Raw genomic sequence first — 27,928 nt, forward strand, 5'->3', positions numbered from 1 at the left:
GCCAAGGAAAGCCCAACACCAGAGGATGTGTTGGGGTCTCAAGGAGATAAAACCAGATGTCTTCCACATGGGTGGCGCCAATCTGCAAACTTATAATTTCAGTTTGCCATCTAATGAGTCCTGGGGATACGGGGGAGCCGTCGATCGATTGAACACGAAGTGGTGTAGTCACCGGGGTCAAAGGTAACTTCCAAGTTTGAGCGATGGAGGCATCAATAAAGTTTCCTGCCGCCCCTGAGTCTATAAAAGCTAGAAGAGGTCTCCTTTCAGTACCCCAGAATAGTGTAGAACGAATAAAAAATCCAGAGGGGATTGAGAATTCTCACTCACCTTAGGATCTTGAGAAGGGGGGCTGCGCCTCAAGGACGAGTATGAGGCAGGGCAGGCCGCTTTAAAGTGTCCCAATTTCCCACAGTACATGCAGCGACCCTCTCGTTGGCGCCTCTCTCGTTCTTCCGGGGTTAACTGGGTTCGGGCTACTTCCCTAGGTTGATCTGAGTCGAAAGATCTGATAGGAGAAAGCCGAGGAGCCTTTAATATTGAGGTCCGAGATCTTTCAGCACTCCTTTGACGAATTCTGATATCCAATTCCAATACTCGTGAAATTACTTCTTCCAAGGTACTGCCCAATTGCGGCATATTTACCAGACGATCCTTTATTTCTTCACTGAGTCCTTGACGGAAAAAAAAAATTAGGACCTCGTTGTTCCAGTGAGTCTCCGCTGCTGCTACTTGAAAATCTATAGCATAGTCTTGTACAGACCGGCAGCCCTGGCGGATGGAGGAGAGGCGGAAGGCAGTGTCTTGACCAACTACAGGATCACAAAAAACCCACTTAAATTTTCCTAAAAAGAGATCATAATCCTGAATTTCAGGAGCCTCGTGATCAAGCAGAGTAGTAGCCCATTCCAAAACGCGGCCGGTTAGCAGTGAAACTATGAAGGCGATCTTGTCCTGGGGAGAAAAAAAGGTTTCCGGATGGAGCCTGAAAACCAGCGCACACTGTGCTAAGAAGCCCCGACATTTCGTAGGGTTGCCGTCAAACCTGTCAGGTGGAGTTAGTGGAAGACGCCGAGGGGCAGGTGTAGCAGCTGGCGGGGGGGGAACGGAAGCGGCAGCTCCAGCGTTGCTTCCTAGATTGCCGATGGGCGGCATTGCAGACAGGTGCGCAGAGATCTGTTGGACAGAAGCCTGGAGCTGGAGTAAGGCTTGTCCGTGCTGATCCAAAGCCGTGCGAATCTCCTGTTGCTCCGCTGGGTCCATGTTGATGGCTCAGTATTCTGTTACGAGTTCGGTAATAGGGACCGAACTAGTGAGTGAACCCACTTGCAGGAGCGAACAAAGCCAAGTCGTAAACCGAAAGTAAACCGTAATCGTAGGAACGAGCCGAGAGTCCAGGGGGAGCAAGGTATCCGAAAGGGAACGTGTACCGAAGCCGAAGAGTAATCCGAAGCCGTAGTCCGTAGAGCAATCCGAGAATCCAGAGGTAGCCAGTTATCCAAGACAGAGCGAAAGTACCAATCCAAGTCGAGATCCGAAAAGCCGAAGTCCAAAGGGAAAAACCGTAAGCCGAAATCCAAGACAAACACAGAGTAGAAGAAGCGCAACCAGGAAGCTCGATAGGGAAAACCAATACTGAGCAACGAGGTAGGGAAGGACAGGTGTTTAAGTAGGATGAGACGGGGGTGTGGTGGTGAATGGGAAAACTGATAGGTGAACTGATGGATAGGGGCTACACCTACTTCTGCCTCCTCCGTTGCCGAGAGGCAGTGATCGTAACAAATATCTCTCAATCTGTGTGAGCTGCTGGACATATGGAACTTAATTCCATCAATTTTGTCCCTAAGTATATGCTCTCTATATTGTCCTTTCAGTCTCACATGGATTTTCCAAATGAACTCACTAGGACTCACTTTGCTTTTGTTCTGCATCGCAGAATTTTTCACAATGTTCATTCATCTCTCTATGTAACAGTTTGAAGAGGAAAATTTGGACAAAAGTATCAGTTCATCTTATGCATTTTTTGTCTTTACAACATAATTAAATATGATGCTAAATGCCTAATTTTTATAGTTCTTTTATTCTTTCTTTTATTTAGGTTCCACATTTTCAGTCGAATCTGTTTGTTAGATGCATGCTGTATTTCAGTAAAAATATACAGATGCAGCCATTCAAAATGAGCAGGTTATACCGCGTTAAAACGCGGTGGGCGTGTAAAGTCCTTACCTAAGATATTACTAATAGTATTAATAATGAATGACCTTGGACAAGCTGTAAACTCAAAGTATTACCCTGGGCCACATTCTTTGTAATGAAAATACTTTATTTTTTCATTGACCGTCTTTGTAAACAAAAATACTTTATTTTTTAATTTTTCATTGATCCAATCATGCATTTGTTTCCAATCCTGCAAAGGAATTCTTGAGAATCTCTGATTCACCATGCCTTTCCCATGCTCATAAAAGATATTAATTTAGGAACATAAACATATTACTGTATGTACAGATGCAGCCATTCAAAGTGCGCGGTACAGACACGTACCGGAGGTAATTGGCTACGGCGTCGTGCACCGTGACGCGCGATGACGCAAAATACCGCGGTACGTGATTGGTTGACCGACAGGGGCACTCGTGGTCCGTTGGTCTGTCGTAGAAAGACTTACTGTAAACGTCTTTACTGTGCCCGTTGTAGATATTGAATTTTACCACTGAAGGGAAATCTTAGTAGCTGAGCATAAATAGAATAGGAGCATACTGTAACGCGTGTGAAGGCCATAAACAATATTAATTTTGGAACATAAACATACAGTATATAGGTGGTCTTGGTACTTTAAAGAAAAAAATACACACCAGTATTCCATTTCTCCCTAAACATTGTAAGCTTCGAAGTCTTTAACGTGATACCGGAGTCAACAAGCATACTTTTAGAATTTGATTAAAAGGGAATATAATATGGAATCGCGTATCTCAAGAATTTAATAACGGTATGATTATATCCGTGTACTGCGGCAGGGCTGTGTAGGGCTGTTTCGCCTGCCTGTTCATGCGAGCTGTCTTGTAGCCTACTGGTCTAGGTGTGTGACTACCAACTGGCAGGTTGTGTTCGAATCCAGCTGGTGCTGGACTTTTCATTTTTATTTATTTATTTTTTAATCGCGTAACATAAACATATTACCGTATGCAAACTGTACTGTATACAGTATGTGTATGTATATTTAATGTCTTAACTGTGCCCATTTAATTGAATTTAAAAAAAAATTATTTAACACGAACATTAAGCTATTTACATCTTCCTCCTGAGAACAGTCACCCGTTGCTACCCAACGCAGAAACACAGCCACTAACTAGCAAAGAGAGGACATTAGCTACCCAATATGATAAAGAAATAAATGATTATTTTGTTTATTTCTTTTGCACATTTATTTGAACATTTCCATCGATTGTACAAGCACTTGGAAACTGTCCAATCCCTAGTTCATCAGGCATTTTACCGGTCTGGCGCCGGTCTGTGTCTTCCAGGATATAATGCCAGCGAACTCTTGTTTTTATGTCCACTATAACAGACAATCTCCTTTGCTTTTAACCGAGCGTTTAATAATTTCCTAAAATGAAAATGATTTACTTTATTTCCCTCACGGGATCAATAAAAGTATCTATCATCTGTCTAAACTATGGGACAGAATTCTGGGGTCTCCCCATACCAGAGATTATGGTAGGGCTTCAGAATGGTGATTGGCTGACACCATCTGACACCCCTCTGATTGGAGAAAAAAGACGTGCTGGTTTGCTATACATACTGTACCAGGAAGAGGATTTCTTTCTATTCAAAACGTGTATTTTAAAAGTTTAAGAAGTAAAAACCTTACAGCGTACACAGATTTCTAAACTGATCAGGATCGTTATCTTTGTCTTATGCATAATAATGTTCACCGCTCTGTCCAGCAAATTAATAATAAACTTTATTTTATATAGCGTTTTAAACGAATAAGTAATTAGATTGCTCATAAACCTAATCACTTGCTTTTTCTTTTTATTTAGGCTCAGATTTCAACTATAGATCGTATTATTAATAACCATAATAACAACCAACCAACAAAAACAACCATATAAACATAATACCAACCAAAAACATAGATAACAACCACAATACAAAATCAAATAATCAAACCATTTTACTCTTGCAAAGTCCTCCAATTATCATAATCCCGCCCCTTATGCAAAACCAAACCTTCCTCCCATCCCAGTTTATCCTGTTTATCATAAACAAAATCCACCTCAATTTTCAACATAAAGCATTACACAAAATCAATACCTCAACACTCCATACTCAACAACGATAATTCACAAACAGCCAGAACATGTAACTACACATTCCCAAACAGACCTAATTTCCATAGCCCCGCCCCTTATGCAAAACCAACACCCCTCCCCTGTTCTCTCTCTCCCCTGGCGGTTGTAATTGTTTTTATTTTCAAATAAATTTTAGCAAAGTCATGTATTTTAAAAATCTTAAGGTTTTTATATTTATGTCTTTATTTAGTGGTTTCATTAGTGACAAAGGCTAAACTTTCTTGGAAAAATGTCTTTTATGTAAACCATGTTTGCTATTAATTCATTCAGGGCTAAAATATGTTCATTGTCTTCTAATGAAAGAAGGGTTCCTTTCGCCGTAGTCGGGAGCCTAGCCTTTAACTAGTAAGTACTGTACTTACTGGGTTTTTGAGGGGGGGGAGGTGTCTTTCGCTGGAAATCTCGCCTCCTACTTTGAAAATACCCGTGAAACCGGTTCAATTCGTCACAGCCAGCACTCCTGCAGAGAGGGGGGTTGTACTTGCAGTGTATACAGTACACGCGTTATGCTCTTCGTTAATGTCTGTGAAGTTTTATTTAATCTCTGAGCCATACTGATTCTTCTGGAAGCCAGTTTCCGCCAGGGAGTAAAAAAAAAAACACACTATGGTATTCTCTCCAATGCAGTGCAGTTAAAAACATACCTCTGATGCTGCTCCTAAATGAATATCGTTTATGACCATCAGAAGCTTTATGCTCCTTTTCTTTTTTCCAGTGGATTGAACAGGGAGAGGCATTTCATGATGTACTTTTCACTGATGAAACAACAGTGGCTCTGGAACAGTTTTCAACCAAGTCGTTTTATAAAAAGGGGAGATATGTACACGTTACTGAAGCTAAAAGTTTAGCCTTTGTCACTAATGTAACCACTAAATAAAGACATATAGAAATCCCTACGTTACAGACTGTATATGGCTGGTATTGGTAGTTTAAAGAAAAAATACACACCAGTATTCCACTTTCTCCCTAAACATTTTAAGCATCAGAGTCTTACATGTGGTTATTTCGGAAAAGTTTGTACGTGCTCCTTCTGACCATGTTACTGTTTACTGTTACTGACCATATTAAGTTTAAGTGCCTGTGGGCACTTTTCCTGTCCGTGGGGGGTGGACCGTCTTTCATTGGAAGGTTAGTCTGTTCTACTCTGAGAATGTAGAGGGGGTGGAAAGTGCCCGCGGTCATTTAATTAGTATTAAAGTTCACACTGATTCCCTTGCGAAGATACGGACATAGAAATATTAGTGCGTGGTCAAAAATGGCATAAAAACGACAAAGTGAAGGCTGTGAAAACATTCACAATGTACTTTATACACAAAGCAAATATACCCCCCCCCCTCTCTCAATTCAATTCAAGCTGCTTTATTAGCATGACAGATGGGTACAATCAGTGTTGGGTTTTTACTTTGCTTTGAGATGCCACTTTTAAAGGTGATATATAAAATCAAGGCTTTAACTTGCATTAACTCAGCAAGTCTGAGTTCTTGTGTCTGTCCTATCCGAACCCAAAAGTATTACAATATGTATCTTTATAGCAGGTGGTGTACAGCTTTTTAGTATAGATTACACTTTTCTAAAATGTATTTAAAAAATAAAAACGATTACAATCTAATCTTTCCACGTTTGATCCCAAAATTAATCTAAACGGGGAGAAAGCTATGCTGAAAGTTTATTAAGATACTTAGAAGACAAAGATATCAATTTAAGTTGCATTTGTCTGATTGTGAATCAAAAAACACATATATTTAAACCCGCATTTGCGATTTAAATCAAAACGTTATTTAAATCAATGTAAATGTTTATATTGTAACGCCTAGGTGACTATTCATTGTTATTAAAATGACTTAAATTCGATCATGTTGTGATATTTAGAAATATAAATTTGCTTGGTGCGAGTGAGGTTTTATTTAATCTCTGACTCAGTGATGGCCTGGTATGGTGATGTGAGCTGGCAGCTATGTGGTGTTACGCAGTGGTGGCCTGACACGGTGAGGTGCGCTGGCAGCTGTGTGATGCAGTGGTGGTCGGGTATGTAGAGGTGCACTGGCAGCTGTGTGTTGTGACGCAGTGGTGGCCTGGCACGGTGAGGTGCGCTGGCAGCTGTGTGATGCAGTGGTGGCCTGGCACGGTGAGGTGCGCTGACAGCTGTGTGGTGTGGCGCAGTTGTGGCCTGGCACGGTGAAGTGCGCTGGCAGCTGTGTGATGCAGTGGTGGCTGGGCACGGTGAGGTGCGCTGGCAGGTGGGTGATGCAGTGGTGACCTGGCACCGTGAGGTGCGCTGGCAGCTGTGTGGTGTGACGCAGTGGTGGCCTGGCACGGTGAAGTGCGCTGGCAGCTGTGTGGTGTGACGCAGTGGTGGCCTGGCATGGTGAGGTGCGCTGGCAGCTGTGTGATGCAGTGGTGGTCGGGTATGTAGAGGTGCACTGGCAGCTGTGTGGTGTGACGCAGTGGTGGCCTGGCACGGTGAGGTGCACTGGCATATAATGAATATATTCATGTGCATCCAACACACAGTTCAACGCTAGCAACTACACAAAATCTAAATTATGAGCTCTACTTGCCACTTACAATACCAACAGTACCAGCTAACTTTAGTAGTGACATTTTCATGGATCTTTTTAACAATAAAATTTACAACATCAGACTTCAGACACAATTAAACAGGCCTCAAAAAAGTCTGGTACAAACATTTTCAGCATGGTGAAACATGGTGAACATTTCCACCACTGCGTCACACCACACAGCTGCCAGCGCACCTCACCGTGCCAGGCCACCACTGCATCACCCAGCTGCCAGCGCACCTCACCGTGCCAGGCCACCACTGCATCACACAGCTGCCAGCGCACCTCACCGTGCCAGGCCAGCACAGCGTCACACCACACAGCTGCCAGTGCACCTCTACATACCCGACCACCACTGCATCACACAGCTGCCAGCGCACCTCACCGTGCCAAGCCACCACTGCATCACACAGATGCCAGCGCACCTCACCGTGCCATGCCACCAGCTGCGTCAAACCACACAGCTGCCAGCGCAACTCACCGTGCCCGGCCACCACTGCATCACACAGCTGCCAGCGCACCTCACCGTGCCAGGCCACCACAGCGTCACACCACACAGCTGCCAGCGCACCTCACCGTACCAGGCCACCACTGCGTCACACCACACAGCTGCCAGCGCACCTCACCGTGCCAGGCCACCACTGCATCACCCAGCTGCCAGCGCACCTCACCGTGCCAGGCCACCACTGCATCACACAGCTGCCAGCGCACCTCACCGTGCCAGGCCACCACTGCGTCACAACACACAGCTGCCAGTGCACCTCTACATACCCGACCACCACTGCATCACATAGCTGCCAGCGCACCTCACCGTGCCAGGCCACCACTGCGTCACATAGCTGCAAGCGCACCTCACCGTGCCAGGCCACCACTGCATCATACAGCTGCCAGGGCACCTCACCGTGTCAGGCCACCACTGCGTCACACATATTTCAGCGCCATATATTTCATGGATATTATGGAATATAATGGATGGATATCTTAGTTATCTTTCTAGTTCACAGGTTTGCATGCATCATTTAATTTTGAAAGCCACTGAGACATCAGGTACTACTGTTGTATTTATGAAAAAGAAACAAAACAAAAAACATACTAACAACTGTGCCATCCTACTCCTTAGTTAATACATTTTATTATTCATAAACAGTTAACATTGTTAGCAAAATATTTTGAATTATATTTAACCCTATTTTTTCTTTAGTTTTGTATTTAACTTATTATATGATAGTCAGACTTAATGTATATTTGAACAATGAAAATATATTTTTACAAGATTTTACATTAAGCACTTAAAATTAATATGGTTAATAATAGTAAACTGTAACATGCTGTAACAAGATCGGTTAAACTGCGAAGAAAATGCTTTCAGAGAAAATGTTTCAGGTGTGAAGAAAATAGATCTCCAATGCAATTTCAACCAAACCTGTTCCCACACACCCTGTCCCCACTACCATTAGAATATACACAAACATTTTAGCGTTTCATTCTGAGCAGAAGACCCTCACACCTGAAGAGTGCTGGCTGTGACGAATTAAACCGGTTTTACAGGTTTCAATCACAGACCATGTGACATGGGACTCCGTAAACTACAGTAACACCGTATTTGATAACGCTATAAAAACGCTATAAAATAATGTGACTTGGCACAGAACAAGTTTACAGCACAGTACAAAAATAAATGCTGACCATGACTTTAGAAGCATAAATTGCCTTACACTCAATTTAAACACAAGCTGTCTTTAGCCCTATAAGCTGGTTCATACAGAAATGTAGAGATCCAGGCTCAGAACACACAGCTTCATTAGCGAATACATATGCAGGACAACTAGAGAAGACGTTTTACAGAGGATGGATTTTTAGAAACATCCCATCAGACATCCCATCATATTCACAACGTGAAATCTAGAAAATAATATTACGTAACCAAAATCCGCAATATGGAAACAGAACCTGTGTAATTGTTGATAGATGATGTACTCGTAACATTTTTTCAAGACGAACTACAACATTTAAAAAATGACTTGTATGTACTTGATATCTCTAATCAATCCACGGGTCCCAGCACAAAATGAAGCTAAAACGCATACCGTTTCGCGATTCTTATTAGTTGCTCAAAAGTAATTTGACCGTATGAAATGCATAATATAAACCTAGAAACATATACGTGAGCAGTACTTAAGCACTGTAGTATCGGTGTTAAGACATACCTCTCAAATACTGTAAATCAAGTTAAAAATATCTCAAGACCGCTTCTGGTCATAATGAAACCATGTTTCGTGTATGTTTTCTTTAAAGTACTGAGACCAGCCATATACTGTATGTTTATGTTCCAAAATTAATATCGTTTATGGCCTTCACACGCGTTACAGTATACTCCTATTTGTTTATGCTCAGCTACTAAGATCTCCCTTCAGTGGTAAAATTAGATATGAATATTCAATACTTAAATGGGCACAGTTAAGACATTAAATATACATATACATACTGTATACAGTACAGTTTGCATACGGTAATATGTTTATGTTACGCGATTAAAAAATAAATAAATAAAAATGAAAAGTCCAGCACCAGCTGGATTCGAACACACAACCTGCCAGTTGGTAGTCACGCACCTAGACCAGTAGGCTACAAGACAGCTCGCATGAACAGGCAGGCGAAACAGCCCTACACAGCCCTGCCGCAGTACACGGATATAATCATACCGTTATTAAATTCTTGAGATACGCGATTCCATATTATATTCCCTTTTAATCAAATTCTAAAAGTATGCTTGTTGACTCCGGTATCACGTTAGTTAAAGACTTCGAAGCTTACAATGTTTAGGGAGAAATGGAATACTGGTGTGTATTTTTTTCTTTAAAGTGACGATTCCTGGAACACCCCTCTGAAGTGGTTCCATAAGAAAAGAAAGCATTGATAAATACAAGTGTCTTTTAATACACTCTTTGCTGTGCTCTTGAGGATCCTTGTGATATTTTAAGCTCTAGTTGAATGATAGGTGTCGCATTTTAAATCATTTTCGTAGTTAGAAATTATGAAACGCCCTGTTAAAAGCAAGGAAGTTTTTATGCCCGTTGAAGTAAAATAAAATGCCTGACAAAGTATGGCTTGGACAGATTCCAAGTGCTTGTACAAATGTGCTAAAGAAATTATACTTTGAGTCTACAGCTTGTCCAAAGTCATCCATTATTAATACTATTAGTAATATCTTCAGTAAAGGCACTAAGATTTCTCTTCAGTGGTAAAATTCCATATAAATATTCAATACTTAAACGGGCACAGTTAAGACATTAAATATGCATATACATACTGTATACAGTACAGTTTGCATACAGTAATATGTTTATGTTCCTAAATCAATCTCTTTTATGAGCATGTGAAAGGCATGGTGAATCGATTCTCAAAAATTACTGTACTTTGCATGATTGGAAACAAATGCGTGATTGCGAAATGCTGTGGTGTTACTTTTACAAAGACGGTCAATGAAAAAGAGAATGTGGACCAGGGCAATACTTTGAGTTTACACTTACAGCTTGTCCAAGGTCATTCATTATTAATACTATTAGTAATATCTTCGTTAAAGACTTTGATGGCGACAGCTCAAACATGAGAGCTTGAGCTTTATTAGCTCCACCTTGTGGAAATTCCGGATACTAATATTTTGCTTGCGGTATTATAGGAGAATTTACGGTAACTAGTGGTATTTACCAAGAACTTGAGGTAGACTGCGTACAGCGCACCGAAAAATAATGTGGTATCGACCGTGCATTTTGAATGGCTGCATCTGTATAAGCGAGAGGTTGGTTGTTTAAATCCAGCTAGCGCCACAAGTTTTCTTTTAACAGACATTTCTTTGAAAAACTAAAATAACAATATTTTGGACAATTAATTTACTTTTTTATATTTCTAAATATCACATGTTTGAATCTAAGTCATTTTTTAATAACAACAAATAATCACTGTCTTTCCGGTGGCTTAACGTGAAACGAAACAAAAACTAAAAATAAGATACAATCGACAGACATTCACAACATAGACATATCATAAAACATTTACATATATTGTTAAATTATTACTTTAGATATATACTTTAAGTTACTGAAACAGTCTGTTAATAAAATTTTTGCAATTTTGTTCTTGTTTGGAGGGGGGGATATTCTGACAACAATTGATTTAAAGACGATCTGTCAAAGTGCAATGAAATACAATATTGTTATTGTTATTGTTGTTTTTATCCTGTAAAGCTCTTTGAGAAGCCACCTTTAAAGGCACTATATAAAATAAAGTTTATTATTATTACTATTATTAATTTGCTGGACAGAGAGGTGAACATTATTATGTAGAAGACAAAGATAACGATTTACGTTGCAATGTCAGATTGTGAATATATAAAGACATTTAATTAAACACGCGTTGCGATTTAAATGGAAATGGGGGTGATGGGAACTCTTAATCTCTACTTATCGACACTCGTTCAATTGTGGCTCTTTTGGTTTCATGGAGGGCTTCTCAGGTACTGTAGTTGAGCATTCAGGTCAGTTACCAGCCGAAAGGATTAGTAAATATATTTTGTTAAAGCAAGTCAGTTTTTTGTGACACATAAAAGACATATTGTGGCATTACCACAGTATACCGGGAGGACACAGCGACTCAGACACCTGTTGAATGGAAAAGGGCACTTTAATTTACAGTACAGCTGAACAGCACCCAGGCAAACGCAAATGTGCTTTTTAATAAAATGCTTTTATTCATTCATAATCTGACTCGCATAACTCACATTCCTGAATGCCCCCCACGCCACTCAACAGTCCTAGGAAGAACATGAAACAGCCTGTTAATAAAATTGTTGCAATTTTGTTCTGTCAGTTTTTCCTCCCAGAACTTGTAAATCGCATTGATCAGTTCTTGCTTTGTGCTGGGTTTAGCAGTTTTCCGAATATAGTCTTTCAGGGAATGAATCTCTATTGGATTTAAATCTGGGGATTCAGCTGGAGTTTTCACCCAGTTCACTCCTTCTGCTATAAGCCTCGCCCTTGCTGCTGTGTGTTTCGGATTGTTGTCTTTAAAGAAACAGTGCCTTGATCCAAAGTGCTCCCTGATATATGGGGCGGCATGCTGTTTGACCACGACTTCCTCGAAGAATTCAAGACCCATAATTCCTTCGAAAATAAGAAGTGGTCCTGGGCCTCTTCTAGATATACCCCCCCAGACGTGAACCTTCAGTGGATGTTTGGGCTTTGGCTTGTTCACATATCTCCCCTTTTTACAAAATGACATGGGGAAGGGCGGTGACGTCACCGCGCTGGTAAGCCAGCTCTCACAAGCAATGGAGGCAAAAAAAAAAACAAGCAGTGGAGGCCGTAAAGCATTACAATATAAACATTTACTGAAATACAATACTGCAATGTTTCAGCTGTGAATCCTTCATAGTCATCATAGAAATCATAGTTGAGCCCGTTCAGAGCCTACATTACATTTTAGTGTTTCATTTTGAGCAGAAGACCCTCACACCTGAAGAAGACTTCACAGCCGAAACGTTGCGTTTTCTCTCTTCTCTTTTAAGCATGTGTACGATGCTGTAATTTTATTATTAGCACATTTTATTACAGTGCTAAATATAATATTATTGATTACTAATAGTTTATGCTAACACCTAACTTTCTTAACGCGAGAAGTACTACTGTAAGCAAAACAAAAAATATATATTTTTGGAGCGGGGAATATTCTGACAACAAGTGATTCTAAGACGATCTGTCAAAGTGCAATGAAAATACAATATGCTGGACAGTATGCGTCTCAACAACAATAACAACAACAATTTACAAGTTCTGGGTGGAAGAATATTATCAATATTAATCATAATAATAAACTTTATTTTATATAGTACCTTTAAAGGTGGCTTCTCAAAGTGCTTTACAGGATAACAACTGATGAAACAACAGTTGAAAATACCTGTGAAACCGGTTTGTTTTTAAACAATGTGGACACAGAGACTCAGTAGCAATAGCTACTGCTGCCGGGCACGGTGCAGTGTGCTGGCAGCTGTGTGATGTGAGGCAGTGGTGGCCGGGCATGGTGAGGTGCGCTTATCTTATTTTTAGTTTTTGTTAATTTTATAAGGGAGAGTGTCATAGAGAAGACTCCCTTATCCCCATCTTGATTAAAGTCACAAACGTGTTTTTCATGAAATACTTTTATTTTTCACAATCTGGCAATGCCAGACAGAATCCACATTCACTGCGGCCAAACTGCATTGCAGATCAGAACATCAAGGAAGAAAACCATTATTATGCCCTGCTTTTCAACGTAACTGCTTTAACTTGTTAATGCGTTACTGTAACAGTCTGGGTGTGGCAAGCTTCTAATGTCTCCTGACTTGGGCGAAAGGAATAAAGCTTTGTTTGATTTCTGAAACCCTTTCTTTATGTCCTCAGTTTTTCTTTTAACATTTCATTTAACATTTATTCCTTTGTTTTGTGGTCTGGGTAATTGGAGGCTACGCTGTTATGCTTCCTATGGTGATATACAGGTTTTTCGCACAAAGCCGTATTGAGCAGTATTTCTCGCGTTAAGAAAGTTAGGTGTTAGCATAAACTATTAGTAATCAATAATATTAAATTTAGCACTGTAATAAATTGTGCTAATAATAAATTCTATTCTACTCTGAGAATGTAGGGGGGAGGAAAAATGCCCGTGGTCTTTTCACTGATAAACTTGTGTTAACAAAAACTACAGTATGCTTAGGAGTTGTTCAACTGTTTTTTTTCAGCACAGCAAGAGCACCACAATTCACACTCAACCACATCACAGATAACAGATCAGTCCCAGTGTGTGAGTTCTTACTGTTTGATCTGTGCTTGATCTTTGATCTGAGCTTTAATAGAGTGCTTATCTCTGTAAATATTTTAATATCGAGTGGTATTAAATGCAACTTTTTTGTATAGATGACACTTTTCTAAAATGTCTTTAAAAATAAAAACAATTACAATTGGCACGACTGTAGCTTTTTCACGATAACTCCTAGAGTTACGAAACACTTGGTGTGCGTACAAAATACATGTGGCTGTTTTCATAGCCTTCACTATGTCGTTTTTAAGCCATTTATTTTACCACGCTTGAATATTCTTTTGTCCATATCTTTGGAAGGGAAACACAGAAAACCTTCAAACCAAATACATTTTAAAGACCACGAAATGTGAAAATGTTCACAGCCTCCACATAAAACTATCAGTGAGCTAATTCTCTTTTTTTAAACCTCCGGTTTTTCATCAATGCGTAAGTACGCACTAACTGGAACCCAAGGGGACACAATGCAAGAAATACTGCTCAATACGGCATCGTGCAAAAAACCCGTATATTACCATAGGAAGCATAACAGAGTAGCCTCCAATTACCCAGACCACAAAACAAAGGAATGAAGCTTTGTTTGATTTCTAAATTCCTTTCTTTATGTCTTGTTTTAATTCAGGTAAGGGTCGACTATATAAACAATACTGCTGACAGAAGGAAAATTTCTTTACTCAGCAGCATCTTAAAACCAGCACCCATGGTGTTTAAACCAATTTTTTTTACACAGAAGACTGACGCAGCTTTGCGTTGTGAATCTGTTTTTCTAAGAAAACATGTGAGTAGGGGAGGTGGACTTGCCCTTATTCTACTTTGAAAATACCTGTGAAACCGGTTTCTTTACAATGTAGACACACAGAGAGAGAAATAACTCAAAACCAAGCACATCACAGCACAGATCAAACAGCAATATCTCACACACTGGGACACACACACACAAACACAACATAAACTGGAATGCTACAGAACCCTAAACAGACAATACACACTAGCTGAATATTTGACCAAGATAAGAAACAACAAAAAGAAACACCCTGACGAAGTACAGGCTCAGTGACCACAGCCTGGCCATAGAAACTGGGCTACACAGGCAGACCTGGCTGCCCAGAGAGGACGGGCTGTGCTCCCACTGCCAGCGGGGAGAAATAGAGACAGAGGTGCACTTCCTACTGCACTGTGACAGATACTCTGGGATTAGAGAAACATTCTTCCCTAAATTCAGAAATCTAATCCCAGAGTTCCCACACCTGCCAGAATCACAACGGGTCCCAATCCTACTGGGAGAGAGAGGAGGGAACTCAGTTGAACTGGCAGCCCAGTATGTGATCTCCTGTCACAGCCTGAGGAACAGTGAGTTTGTCTCCCAATAATGCTCCATCTGTCTACAGTATATGTAAATATTTTATGATATGTCTTTGTTGTAAATGTCTGTAATATGTCTGTAGATTATATTTTACTTTTATTTTTTGTTTTGTTTCATGTGAATTTCATTATTTTTATTTGCTTTGGCAGAGAGAGAGAGAGAGAGAGAGAGAGAGAGAGAGAGAGAGAGAGAGAGAGAGAGAGAGAGAGAGAGATGTGATAACAAGCTTTGCAAATTAATGTAGGGCTTTCGGGCTCACGTGAATTTGCAACCTACAGTACAACCTGTGATATCGCTGTGTATATACAGTATGAACATGTTGTGATATTTAGAAATATAAAAAATGTCAATATGATGCCAATCATATTTACTATTTTAGTTTTTCAAAGACATGTTTATTTGTTAAAGGAAAACTCATTGCAACAGCTGGGTTTGAACACTTGACCTCAGGGTTACATGTCATTCACTTAAGCAATCATGCCACCGAGGCAGTCATTTAACAAGCACATACTTTATCATGTATCTGTATATATTTTTTTATCTTGGTGGTTGAATGCAAATCTGAATTCTTCTAAATTACTGCAAAGCAGTTTGTGGCATACGGCACTACGCCAATGTCATTTGTCCTCCAGATAAACGCATCATGTACTGCATTAATATAGTGCACTACAGAGATGTGTACAGCTATCATGTATTTCAATGTTTTCAACTTCTTCTCATGATTTATCCATCCAGGTAATGGTATATGCTTTCACTATTGAAAGATAGAAGTATGCCCTGAATCCAAATCTGCTGTGATTTGTTTAAATACAATGGAGTTACCTTTGCATTACGTTTTTGAGAGAGTTTCATGTGAGATACAAAACTTTGATACCACTGGAAAGAAATGTATGGCTATTTGTTAAAAGCTCACATAAGCCATATATATCTTTTCTTTGGTTGGTATCAAATGAAAGAGAAAGATTCAAACATTTTCAGAAATTAAAATTAAAATCAAAATGCTCAAACACAAAAAGAGTTACAGGTTTTTGAGTATATTCAATTAATCTTTTAAACTACCCCATGGTCAGTTAATTTGTGAATACACATTGACATAATGACCTGGAAGTTTACATTAGTATATTAGTTTTAACTTTGTAGACAACCCAATCCAAAACAAGATGAGGAAAGTCTTGGAATTTGTTTTTTTAACCAAAAAAGGACAACTTAAAAGACACTGAAAACATTTTTCTCATGATTACTAAAATCTGACTTATGTAATGATTTAAACTACTAAGAAAATTCAGTTTTACAGTTACATATACAGAACTCCATCTCCTAGATTACAAGGTGACTTATGATTGCAGGGATCCCAATCCCTTGTGTTAAAGGTCTTCATGAGCTCAGACCTTTAACACAAGGACCTTGATTTCAATTTCTTGAACTTTGAAAAAACAATCACAGCTTGGAGAATCTCATGCTCATCCTTGAGATATTCATAATCCAAACTTTTTCCTCATACTCTGGATTCCACCCTGTCGCCTTATCCTGTCAGCAAATAGACATTCATCTCGTAGTGAATTCAGGTTCTTGAGGTTTCTGCCCTTGCCACTCCTGCCCCAGTTTATCCCCCGCCTCAGGATCAAACCTGGGCCTCCGGCATCACTTAGCAGGGATATTGCTGGCTGAGCTAAAGAAGGTCTCCGTCAGCCCGGGATGGCCAACATCCCTGTTATGCTCAGGGGAGTAGAGGGGGGTGCCATCACCGCATGCAAACATCTCTTACAACCTGTACACTCTCCCCCGCTTAATTTTCGCTGTCCTTAGCGAAGGGCTATCCCATCCCCCTCCTAAAACCAATATAGCAACTTTGGGTTCCTGGAAGATTCTGCCCTTGCTGCTCCTGCCCCAGTTCGTCTTCCACCTCAGGATCTAACCAGGGCCTCCACAGGGATATTGCCAATATTTCTTTTTCTGCAAGAGATGCAGTAAATACAGTAAATAATACATACCCATGAACCCTCAAGCTGTTCAATATCACATAGCAAATATTATGTGTATTGAGTAATCTGTATCTGTTTCAGAAAATGTTCTTCCATATATACCAGCAAGGTAGGAAGAAGACTGGCTGACCATTTCGAGGAATATGTCAAAACAGTGAGAATCAAAGCTCTCTTTAAGCCAATAGTTTCCAATTTCAACTCTCTGTACCAATTCTCACCTAATCTGACTTTTGTTGTCATGGTCTTTATAATTCTGTCATTTTATTCTTTCTCACTCACTCCTGAAGAAGACTCAACAACTGAAACATTTCTTCTTTTTCATTTTTAGCAAGGAATTAAACTTTACTTGTTCAATCGTATTTATTACAGTGAGTGCTACAATTCTAATTTAAAATATAACTGACAAAAGGCTTGATATACTTGCAGTGCAGCATACAAACCTCTGGCATGGAGTAGTACGATATACGTTTGTAAGATATGCAAGTATTAGTTAAGCAGTTTTGAATTTTGAAATGACAAAATCTATTATCTTGTATGTACTACTAGTTGCAATTATGTCTGACTACAAAGGTAACAAGGTGTGGCACATTTGTGCTTAACTGTGAAAGCCATCCAATCATCGATGAGACCTTCAGGCTATTTGAGCTACAGAATATGATTATACATTATGGTTTGCAGGAGGGTTTGGGAAAACCCTACAATGATACAGTTTACAATGTAATGCACTATACACAAGACAAACAATGAATAGAAAATATTTTCAGATAGCTACTTCCAGTCTTATAGTTGACAATTAACTTTAATATTAAATACATTCATAGTTCATTTAAAGATACTTATTTGGAGAATGACAGTAAAAAAAACATGTACTACCTACTAGACCTACAGTGATTTAAAATATACTGTACATTTCTGTACATTTTACAAAAAGTAATTTTACATTTAATCTGACAGGCATTTAGGGGCAAATTAATTTTCCAATTCTGTGTTGTCACTTTTTAACCTTATCTCATGATTTAAAAAAAACTTTTAAATATGGGAATTAATTAATTTAATGAGAAGTACCCATTCAGTTGGTGACAATATGTAAAATTGAATTCAGCTTCTTGCTCATGGCTATAACCAGGGTTGTATATTTCCACTAATAATTTTAATTATTTATAGGTTACAGATGACTGTAAGCAATTGTTCATATTGCCCTATTGTAAACTGTTGCAGATGTTCTTACTCCAGAAATTCTTTTGTTAGACATAGAAGAATATGATAAAACTGAAGTTATACATTGGTGGATAGAAATACATGTAAAATGCTATAAATATATAAATATATATATAAGTCAGAATATATATACAGTATATAGTTTATGTACATTCATGGAAAGCTTGAATTTTACACAGTATAATATTTAGGAAAAAGTAGAATATTTATAAATTATGTTGGAATTTACACATTAATCCACTTTATACAAAAGTTTAGCATTTTATTCACAAATAAAGATTTTTTATCACTGCTTTATAGAATTTGTTAGTAAGTTAATTAAACATTTTCTTTTAAGTGCTGGTTATACCTCCTAAAATCAAATTAAGGTAAATACCATTATATTTTATTTTCTAAACGGCTGTGCTTAGTATATATATATGGAATTTCACTTCCTCAAGTTGTCAGTTGACCTTCACATCATGTTCTGTTTTTGCAACATTTCCTCGTTCAGATATACAATCTTATTTTGACAGCAATTTGTATGTAAAGTGAGCTGAATGTGTAACTGGAATACAGGTTTCATGCTCTTAGGTATTTGCTGATACAGCTTCTTTCTAGTACACTCAAGACATCCTCTTTGTGGATTAGTTTTCAAGATATCCCTACCTTTAAATACATTTTATGTAAGCTTTCTATTGTTTCTTAACATGAGTTTGCTTCTGTAGTTCAGGTTCATCATGACCCATCAGAGATTTATATTATTTTTTATCCAGGGAGGACCTATCGAATTTAAAAATACCTGGTCCAACATTTTCAGTAGAATTTTTCTAAATAAAAACATTAATAATACAGAACCTGTTTTAATTATTTACTGATAGTGTTAATTTATTTTCATTATTTTCAAAGAACACAAGTACAGTGTTTTAATTATTTTTTAAATCTAGGTCCTGTATTCAAATATTTTATTTTTAAAATCCCAAAGGAAGCAATAGGGATTTAATAGAGGTTTTTAGGGTCCCAACGCATGATCTTACAACTGCATAAACAAGGTAATGCAAATAAGGACCTTTTAACTTGACCTTATACCGGTCTTGACCGTTTTGTTTTCTCTAAATCATTTTCCACAAGTTGTTCACTAGAACCTTTCTAAGCATATGGGTTTTATGTAGCAAACAGCACTCAAACACTAAATATTGTCTTAACAAAAGACTCAGACATCTATTTGCCATACCCTTTACACCTGAGATATATAGAGTGCTATGGCTTTAGCTAGTCATATTTGTTTGACAAAATGAAGTTAACCGTAAAAAAAAAAAAATTAAGCAAATTTGCTTGTATTACAATTATTGATATACATTTTTACTATTTTAACATTTTTGTTTTTTGCAATTTCACTTATACAGTACATGCACATAACAATCGTCATGTTATTATGCAAAAATGTTAATTATGCGAATTGTAATTATGAATAAGTACATATATATTTACTAATTATTATGAAAAGTTGAGACACAATGAAAAGTGTATGCCCATCGTTGTGTTACTTCCAGGTTTACTATGGTAAAATACAGTATATCATGTCTTAGCATAATTCTAATATCCTAAACGTATTATGCAAAATTGGGAAATTGATACATTAAAACAGCATTGTACGTTTTCACCAATTATAATACACAATTTTTGAAAATATAATGTACACCTTTTGCATGACCTAATCAAAACATATTATTATATAAAGGCCAAAATTGCTACATTGTCCATGTATGTTTTCTAGTTCGGAATGCTTGTATTGGATAGAGGGACCTACTGTATATTCTGCTATCTTCACCTATTTAGAGAAAGGCAACATTTCAGAGATTTTAGAGAATAAAAAGTGCAAAAAGTGGAAAAACAATAAAAGGCAATAGTGAGCCCTTGTAGAATATTCATGTAAATGTTTTTACCAATGATCTCCCTGTTCCTACGGGGTGTAACCTAAGCTGCTTATTAAAAGAAAATTATGTACAAAAATATGAAAACAACTCATATAAAGTAATTGATATCATTTGTTCTGCAGTGTTTCATATTTTAGTTCATGAAAAACAAGAGTGCCTGATCTTTCCAAAAGTGCAATAATTAATTTAGCTTTAATTATATTCACAGGCACACCCACACTTTAATTTCATTTGATATCTCCCGTGGTACCAATACAAATGCCATCAACAGTAAATCAGCAATGAACATAAATCACATAAATCTTAATTTCCTGTACTGGTTTGTACTAAAGAAAGGTGCTGTTAAGGACCATTTCAATTTCAATTTTTCATAACAGGTTTTTCTAAGGCTAGATGGATGATTTATACAGGTTTCTGAAGAAAAAAACAAAGAGGTAACTAAAAATAATATTATTTTAATCTGTTCTAAGAATAGCCATCACTTGAAGTTGCTTCTTGTCATGCTGGCCCATTAAGACAGCATAATGCAGGAATACCCAACCTTCAAGTCCACTTGTTTGCAGTATTTTGATACAACTATTTATATTATTATATAGTATTTGAGCTGCATAGTAGCTATATTGATACTGGTAGTTATCATTAACAGTATTAAGGAGCTGGAAGCAGATTGTTTGGTCCATGGTTTAAGCATCACTGGCTTAAGATATATTAAAAATGTAAGAGCATTTAACATGGATTTCTAAAGGATAATAACACAGTTAACTTTTTTTTTCCTCAACAATTAACAATTTGAAAATTTTTGTTTTACAAGTGAAGGAAATGTTGATATCAACCAAATGTAATAATCTACTTTTATATTCAAAGGTTAATTTTGTAATAAATTTGCATTTATCATTTATCAGCAAAACACTGAAAATTAAATTTTAAAATATTTGGTTTGTGTGCAAATTTTAAACAGTTTAAGCTATAACTGGTTGTGGCTCTGTTTTAATAGCTCCATTACAGCAATTAAAATGCTATGTATAATTAAATAAAACAAATAATAAATATAATGACATTAAAATCTGCCTTTGATTTTAGATGTTAAGTAAACAGTAAAATCCACTCTAAACACGTGTGACTTCTTTGTTTTACATCTTATCAATTATTTAGCAAAACTTAAGTAGCTAATGGATCATAAAACATTTCCTTCCAAAGTGCCAGAAAACATTCTGTAATATGAAACAAAAGTCAATATCTTTTCTATTCTTTTCTTTGTGAGGTTATAGCATTTATGTCTACCACAAGGCACTCAAGTATGCTTGGATCTGAACTGTACAGGCTACCATATACATATATATATACATTTTAAAATTAATTAAAATATTTATGTGCCATGCAACACAACACATGTCCAAAATCCGGGTATTCAAAATATTATTACCATTTTATAACTAAATCTAGACCAATAAGTTATCCTTCATGGGGGCTGGCATAATAAGCCTAGGACAAGATTAAACACATCCAGAGAGGAAGAGGGAAAACAGCAGAAGACAAAAAGACGATAGACAGGATAAGAATGAATAGAGAAGAAACTGCTGAGTGAAAAATCTCTTTCAACAAAGAGACCAGAATAAGGTCAGGTAATTTGAGGACTATGTGGATTGGACTCTAGGCCTATTTGTTGGAAATATGGAATTTCTATTTAAGTAATTCTTCAGGCTGAAAAAAATATTTTTGTTTAGTAATGCATTTTTTTGAGTAGGGAAATAGGTTCACATTTATTTTGAATTTGTTTTGCATTCATTTGAGCAAGTGATTTAATCTAGAATAGGATAATTTTTTGTAAGACTCAAGTTCCTTTTTACCCCTCTTTACCCCTAATTTGTTTCCCCTAATTCTATTTTGTTGTTCTGGGAAGACAATGTCTGTTAAAGACAGACCTGTGATATGTAGAACTGTTAACATCTGCACATACGGTCACAAAGTGTTTTACAAGACCCTATGCAGAAGGCAGAATCTGGTGGGGAGTGAGACAAACACGGGAAAAAAGACTAGGATTGGACAGAGTTAAAAGCCTGAGCGGGATCCGGCAAAGGGTCAGAGGAATAAAAAAAGGGTAATGGGGCAAAGCACTCCCAGCCCCGGATCCAGATGGTCAGGACGCCCTTGCAAAGCCTATGCTGTCGAGCCTCTGCTGGACTTGCTGGTAGCTGGGCTTCCAGGCATCCATCTTCCAAAGCTGAGCCCAGATTGGTAGGAGCATCTGGCTTTTGTAGGAAGGGCGCTGGAACCGGAGGCAGGTGCAGAACATCAAAGAAACAAGAAAGGGCTGGAGTGTCCTTAAGAGGAGGGACTATTGTGACACATACTGCAACCATAAACAGTGTGTGTTGTGAAGTTCTAATTTGTTGTAAAAAATATTTGTCCTGTTTACATTTGCTGCCAGTTTATTTTGTTACAAAGCTGCTCCTGATTAACCAATATAATGTGTTGTGTTACATAATATGTACACCTATATGAGGTTAAATGATTTTATAATGTGTTTGCATTGCAAGCTGGTGTAGGACCTGATATTTGACTGATATTTATATTTTATAATTATATTTCCTCAACTCATAACACTAACATAAACCATAATGGAAAATGAAATATAGTATACTTCATTGGAGATATCATACAGAAACTGCACATTCTTTTTAAGATATTGAAGTATAATAGTCACATGCAAAAAGTAAAATACTGACAAAAATTGTAAAAGCTAAGAAGGTAATAACTAGAACTAATAAGTTTGAATGATTATAGCTTCTAAAGAGAAATCAGAATGTAATTCTTGAAGTTACTTTGGCAACCAGTATGAATTGCAAATACGTGCTTGGTGTGTGGATAATCAACATTGATCTTAATTAATCCAAACAAATCATACATATTTGTAAATGAAAGTCATTTGCTACAGGGATGATATGTCATAGCCTTAAAAAACCATCTAAAAATCTATAAAATTGGTTATAAATGGTGAGGAAATGTGCAGTTGGAATATTGAGTATTGCAATGTGACAGCAATTGGTTCCACCCCTTTTTATGTCTGCCCAGTAACACATTTTTGTTTCTTAAACACTTTTGAGCTTTTAGTTCAACAGAAATACAAAAAATCACTGACAACTACACTTACAAAAATTGCATCCTGGAACTTGTAGACTATTGCTTATGGTACTATAGGCCTTATCCTGGCAAAATCCTTCCTTCTAAATATCAACTTGTGTTGGCAGTTGGCAGTTCTAGGAAGAAAATAGAGATGCCGTGTCCTGTGATGAGTCAGCGGTTTGCTGGTGGCCACTTGCATATCACTGATTTGCAAGGAACTGATCATTGAATAATATATTGATGGAGGAGGATTCTTCCTCTCCAATGCAAAGTGGGAATCTTGCAACCAGACCTTCTTTCCACTCTTCTTCAACACAAAATATCCAAATGTTGGGTTGGGTTTCATGATTCTGTAATATGAACTCATATGAGTACCTGAGACAAGTAGTGTTATTATGTATAACAGCAACATCATCGACCAGAAAGTGTCACAGGTCGTTGCAGACTTTGTAAAATCATTGGATAGTTCTCACATAAGTACTTGCAAGACATGTAGGCTGAAGGGGGTCAAACCCATTACTACACCCATACTCAACTTCATAGCTTTCATAACATCTGTTACATCATATTAAATCCTAATAAAGGTGGCTGTGTTTGTTTTATTTGCTTATTGAATTTATAAACCAAATCACTCATGACCTGCATTTTTATTTAATCTTAATGTGTATATATAACAATTACCTACTTTTTGCATTAAATTCAGTTATGGGCATAAAGTCTATTGCGACTCAATGTGATGTGTACTGGTGCAAGTAAAGTGATACATAAGGGATAACCACTTTAGAAATGATAATGAGGTGCATATATGTATTTAATTAATACAGCTAGATGTGAATATTTAGATTATTACTATATTTTGAATATTTATTCCTTATTGTAAATTCATTTTTATTTTCTTCAACACACAATAAAATATATAATTCTGATGTGAAACTAATATGTCCTTTCGGACACTGTTGTGGAAATATACATAAAACACTGAAGCAAAATAAAATGCAGCTTTATTTCTTCAGTGTTATAAGATATTAACTTTCATCCTAACTTCAATATACAGTGATTACAACTCAGCTCTCTATCCAGTGATACTCACCAAAATCAGACAAAATACAGAGCTTATATACAGTATTTTGTATTTCACACAGCATTAACATCCTGTACACAGCTGTTATCCATATCTGAAAAAGAATACAATGCGTTTTGTAATGTTAATGTGGTCTCCTAGGATACAATGACCACCCATTTATGCTTTCTATCTAATTCAGATAGCTAAAGGTAAAGACAACTTAAAATACAAAAACTGCAAACTTGACAGCAAAAAGGCAATACCTCAGTAAAATAATCCAGGTTTAGGTAACAAACTTCATGTAAAAAATCCAATAGCTTCTCCAAGGACAGTTCTCAAAGAAAGTTTTGTAAAATAATTCAGAACAGAATAACAATACAGTGATTTTTAGCTGATTAGTACAAGTATAATATCAATTTCTATTCAGTGCAGAAGTATAAAGTAGTCTAAAGTTAGCTACTCACCACTTTAAAATAATTAGGTTAATGTGTATTTCTTTTTTAACTGTTTATGTATAGATTTTGATTCATAATTTTTTTTTTTTCATGAAAAAGCATAGATTTCAAATACTTTACTCTGTTATCACACGTGAATGAAATGGTGTTATGTATTGCTACCTCGTCAACTGGGGATTGTGCTGAGAGTGGCATTGTGGCTAAATGATGGCTTGTTCTGTGACATTGTGGGATTAAATAGGAGTTTAAGGAGATGGGTTAATTGGATGATTGGGTACCTAAATAGTAGGGAGAAGGGCGGAGTGAAAGGCAACACAGTTGCGCAAATTAAAGCTATGGGAGAACTATGATTCCTTGTGGAAATGTCTCAGTCTACCAGGGCAAACAGAGAATATGAGCCCCTGCTAGTCCAGCCATAACAGACACATCTTCTTATCCACAATCATTTCCAACAAAATAAGAGAATGACAAATTAAAGTATGCAATATTATGAACTTATGAATGAATTTATGAATGTATGTCATTGTTTTCTTTTCATGTTAACTGGCTCCCTGCTTCTAATATTGCTTTCCATGTACAGTATTTGTTTTAAATAAAATACCTTTTTTTCCTTATTCTGAAAACACTTGCAGGTTTTTTATTTTCTTCCAATTCATCCTGCTTAACTCAACTAACTACATCATAATACTACAGTACTGAAAAAGAAAATTTAAGTGCTTTTAATAAAGACGTAAACCAATGAAACTGAAAAGAGAAACTGCTAACTAAACTTACAGCCAATTGATACTTCCCTATATTTATTACAAATAATACATATCTTTAAAAATAACTATTGTTATTGATATGTGACCAAACATTACACACTATTTACTTGAAGATTGTTTATCTGATTTGTAAAATTTCCTTCATCATTACACAGCATATTAATTTTTGGTGGTCTAAGAAAGCCTGTTAAATTGTTGAGTTATATAAATTATATATGCAGGCCAATAGTTTTCATAGTTTTAAGAACACTTTGATTTTACAGTATGGCATTAAAAATAAATGTACAAAATTATATATTTCTGAGATCTTCAATAGCACCAGGAAATATAATTTCCACCATTCAGTGTCACTTCTGAAGAAGTGCACTGGCTCGACTACAGTACATCAAAGTCTTTGAAGATTTTGAATGCTTGAATAAGGTCAACGTCATAATATTCTCTGTTCAGGACTAGTAAGGTGCAAGTCTTCTATCCTGTCAATTTAGGCACTCTGTTGTTCCTTGGAATGTATCTGGTCACACCTCTCTGGACTGATTTAAGAGCAGCAATATCCTTTTATTTTATTTTATTGTGATGAGAATTTTATACTGTTTTTTTATGAATTAGTGACATCAAAGTCTATAACTTTTGCTGTTCAAATAATTTATTTCAAGGCCTAAACATACTGTAGGCTCTGGGAATGATGGGTAGAAATTGAGGTGTTTCCCTAGCTGCATGGGAGCTAAAAGCAAATAAACACTGATGATCAAAGGGCATTTCCGGGTGAATTCATCTGGTTAATTATAATAAGGAATATAATACCAACATTGTATTTTATTTTTAGGATCGGGAGATAGATTCAGATTCTCTTTTGAGCATCCATGTTGTACAGTAGATAGGGAAAATTATCTTAGAGTGATATTGTTTTATTTAAGGTGCATAGTACTTCTCTACTTGTCCTGCAAGGTATTACATGAGATGTATGGTTAAAGGGCAAGCATTCTGTTTCTGAGTTTGTAGAACATAAGCATCTGAGTTGCATTGTTTTGTAATCAATCAATCAAGGTTTATTTATAAATGCACGAACAGTACAGCATACTGCAGTGTTGTTGGCAATGATATGCTTTTTACGTGAGCTCATTAAGAGGGATAGAAGAGTAGAAGGAAAGGAATTTATAGGGATTTGATTAACATTAGGATACAATAAATTACACAATTGCAATTTACAAAACAATGTACAGATTGTGCGAAAGCACCACAAGGATAGGAGGTATTTAGTGCTCTTCATATGTGTTCTGAAAGTGCAAATGACAGGAGGGCACCTGTGCACCCTGTCAGTTCAAGGAGGTTGCCCATTCGCCAGTGGCCATTTGGGTAACTGCAGGCATCTGCTGTGGTTGGCTGTTTAGCAGTCTTACTGCCTGGGGGAAGAAGCTGTTATGAAACATGGTGGTCTTGGTCTGTATACTTCAATACCATTTTATGAATGGTAGTAGAGAGAACAAGTTATGGTTGGGGTGACTGGGATCCCTGAGGATAGACCTGGCCATCTTGAGGCATGTAACAGAGCATATATCCTCGATGTTCGGTAGCGCACAGCCAGTAGTGTTTTGAGCCAGTTTCACCACCGTCTGGAGTAGCTTGCATTCTTGGGTGGAGCAGTACCATACCAGGCAGTGATGCAGCCGGTTAAGATGCTTTCAGTAGTCCACCTGTAAAAATCTGTTAGGATGTGTGACAGCATACCAACCTTCTTTAGTCTGCGGAGAAAGAAGAGGCACTGCTGTGCTGTCTTGGCTACGAGGTTGGTGTGGTGGGTCTAGGATAGATGTCTGTGATGTTGATATCTAGGAATATGAAACTGTCGATCCACTGCGGACCCGCTGATGTGAATAGGTGTGTGGTCTGTTCCTCGATGCTTTCTGTAGTCCACGACCAGCTCCTTAGTTTTGCTGGTGTTCAGAGAGAGGTTGTTATCCTGACACCATGCTGTCAGCGTTTCTACCTCCTCCCTGTACGTGGACTCATCACCATTCATGATCAAGCCGATGATCGTTGTATCATCCGCAAACTTGATGATCGAGTTTGTTTTGTTCCTGGGTGAATAGGGAGTAGAGGAGAGGGCTGAGTATGCAGCCCTGGAGGGAGTCGATGTTCAGAGTCAGGGTGGAGGATGTATTTGTGCCTACTCTCACCTGTCAGAAAGTCCAGGATCCAAATGCAGAGATTGGATCTTAGTCCTAGGTCTTGGAACTTGGTGATAAGCCTTGAGGGTACGAAGGTGTTTAATGCTGAGCTGTAATCAACAAACA

The sequence above is a fragment of the Lepisosteus platostomus genome, chromosome 1 (assembly GCF_059453375.1).
Source record: "Lepisosteus platostomus isolate fLepPlt1 chromosome 1, fLepPlt1.hap1, whole genome shotgun sequence".
Taxonomy (NCBI): domain Eukaryota; kingdom Metazoa; phylum Chordata; class Actinopteri; order Semionotiformes; family Lepisosteidae; genus Lepisosteus; species Lepisosteus platostomus.